Consider the following 2,734-nt stretch of genomic DNA (forward strand, 5'->3'; position numbering starts at 1 on the left):
TCTAGTTCTTTAATGCCCCCCCCCCATCAAAATCCCAATTCTACCTTACAAATCCGGCTAGACCAGAGGATGCACACTGGTACAGATAAGAATGGGAAACACAGGGAATCCAGGACAGATGAACCCCTCAAGACCAATAATGAGAGTAGAGATACCAGGAGGGGAAGGGGAAAGTGGGGTAGAAAGAGGGAACCGATCACAATAATCTACATATAAGCCCCCCTCCGTGGGGGACGCACAACAGGAAAGTGGGTGAATGGAGATGTAGGACAGTGTAAGACATGACAAAATAAGAATAATTTATAAATTATCAAGGGTTGGGGTGGGTGAGAAGGAGGGGGAAACGAGGAGCTGATACCAAGGGCTCAAGTAGAAAGCAAATGTTTTGAGAATGATGATGGCAACAAATATACAAATGTGCTTGACACAATAGATGTATGTACGAATTGTGATAAGAGTTACACAAGCCCCCAATAAAATTATTTTTTTAAAAGAGTTGTATGAGCCCCCAATGAAATGATTTTATTTTTATCACTTTATTGGGGGCTCATACAACGCTTCTCACAATCCATCCATATATACATACATTGTATCTAGCACATTTGCCCATTTGTTGCCATCATCATTCTCAAAACATTTGCTTTCTACTTGAGCCCTTGAGAAAAAAAGGGTCAGGTCAGAATGGACTGTACTGAAAGGATGGCATTTGACTTCGGGGTGCAGGGACAAGCCATGCAGCTAGGAGTAGGAAAGCTTCACACACGTCTGATGCAGGCAAAGCAATCCAGGAGCCTGGCTGCGGCCAAGGGAAGGGCAGAGCGAGCAGTAAAAGGTGTGGGTGGGGGTTTCTGCAGGCCTTGCGCTTTTGTGAGATAGGAGTTTGAGACAGAAGAGTAACACGATCTAGTGTTTCCACAGTATTATCACAGGCTGCTGTTTTGAGAACACTGGTGGCAGACATATGGGGCTGCAGAAGACAGGTTACAGACTACGACTGCTGCCTGATTCACGTGGGAACTGATGTGGTTCTGCAAAGCATTACTGTGCCAGCAACAAGTGAAACTCAGTCTCCACCGAAGGGTTCTGGGGTCTACAGGCAAAAATGTCCCCAACGAGGGTGCTCACTTCTGAAGCTTGTTGGCTTCGCTGCCAAGATGACATGATTTATAAATGCTGGGGGGAAGAGCACGCGTGCTTCCTTGTTCGTAGAAAAAGAGGATGACCTTGGGCTTGGAAGCACTGTACAGATAAGAATACCATTTACAAATATTGTTGTAGATCACAGATGTGAAATTCCATGACAAAACATATTACTATTTAAACATTTGGGTACTGAACACAGTAACTTGACAAAGTAGTTTATAAAATCCCCAGAGAGAGAAAAATAGACGAGAGGGAAAACAAACCGCAGACTGGGGATAATGGCAGAGCGAACTACCTTGCTAACCACAGATACAGGCGTGAAGCCCAAAATAAACATTGGTACAGATCTAGATGTCACGCCTGCATCTGGGTTAACGAATATGATCTTTTGCACCGTTTTGCCACTAGCCTGTCACCATGACCTGGCACAAAACAGAAACTAGCCAAAGGCAAGAAACTGTGTGGGACTCACCTTTCTCTCAAACTCTTCACTGCGTGTACTTAAAAAACAAAAATTTAAATATAGGCAAGAAGCAAGTCTGACTCTAATGGGTCTAAAATCTCTTGTCCTATGTGTGTTAGTTTGATAGTGTGACCTTTAATAGAAATTTTAAAACAGGGCAAGTGAAATCAAAAATGAATTTCTCTCACAGTTCAGAGGGCTAGAAGTTCACATTCAGGTTGTACACTCTTTGTCTCATTTGTTGTCTAAGAGACATCAGCACGACTTGTTCCTGGGTTTCTAGATGCATCTGACTCCACTATTACATAGTGTCTGTCTTCCTCTGGGTTTCTATGTGCTGCTGGATAAGACACCGTTCTACAGCGATTAGGTTTAAAACCAACCCAACAAGTTGAGGCCCTATTAACATGACAAAAGAGAACTCCCATTTCCACACAGGGCCATACTTTCAGCTTCAGGGGTTAGGGCTTCGATAGCCATTTTGAGAGGCTACATTCAGTTCATCACAGTGCCCAGAGTTAGGCCAATCACAAGAGCTAAAGGAGATGCTACCAAAAACAGTAGGACTTGATGGGCATCTATCATGTGTTCAGCAGAGCCAAGGATTTTAAGTTTCACCGAAACCCAGAGAAATGCTGGTTTCTTCCCCTAAGGAATTCACAATGGGAGAGAGATGAGCGGAGTCTTCCAAATGGCAAATTCTACAAGGATTTAATGAACAAAAAGCTTCAGAAAACCTTAAAGTCACCAGCATGGCATAGGGGTTGAGGGCAGGAAGTTTGAGCCAGGTCCTGAAAGTTAGTTCACTGAAAACGCCACGGGAGGCATTAGGAAACAAGGAGAGGAACCCTCTAGACAGGTAAGAGATGGGACTGGATTCACATATACAATGTGACCTACACAAGGGGCATCAAAAAGTTCAGGGGAAAATGGAATTAAGAGATAAGCAATTTTTCCATTAAAAATATTTTTAATCATTTTATTGGGGGCTCGTGCAACTCTTTCCTCTAGTTCTTTAATGCCCCCCCCCCATCAAAATCCCAATTCTACCTTACAAATCCGGCTAGACCAGAGGATGTACACTGGTACAGATAGGAATGGGAAACACAGGGAATCCAGGACAGATGA

Source organism: Echinops telfairi, unplaced genomic scaffold (genome assembly GCF_000313985.2).
Source record: "Echinops telfairi isolate 266 unplaced genomic scaffold, ASM31398v2 ScPeMD7_5868;HRSCAF=6743_1, whole genome shotgun sequence".
Classification (NCBI taxonomy): domain Eukaryota; kingdom Metazoa; phylum Chordata; class Mammalia; order Afrosoricida; family Tenrecidae; genus Echinops; species Echinops telfairi.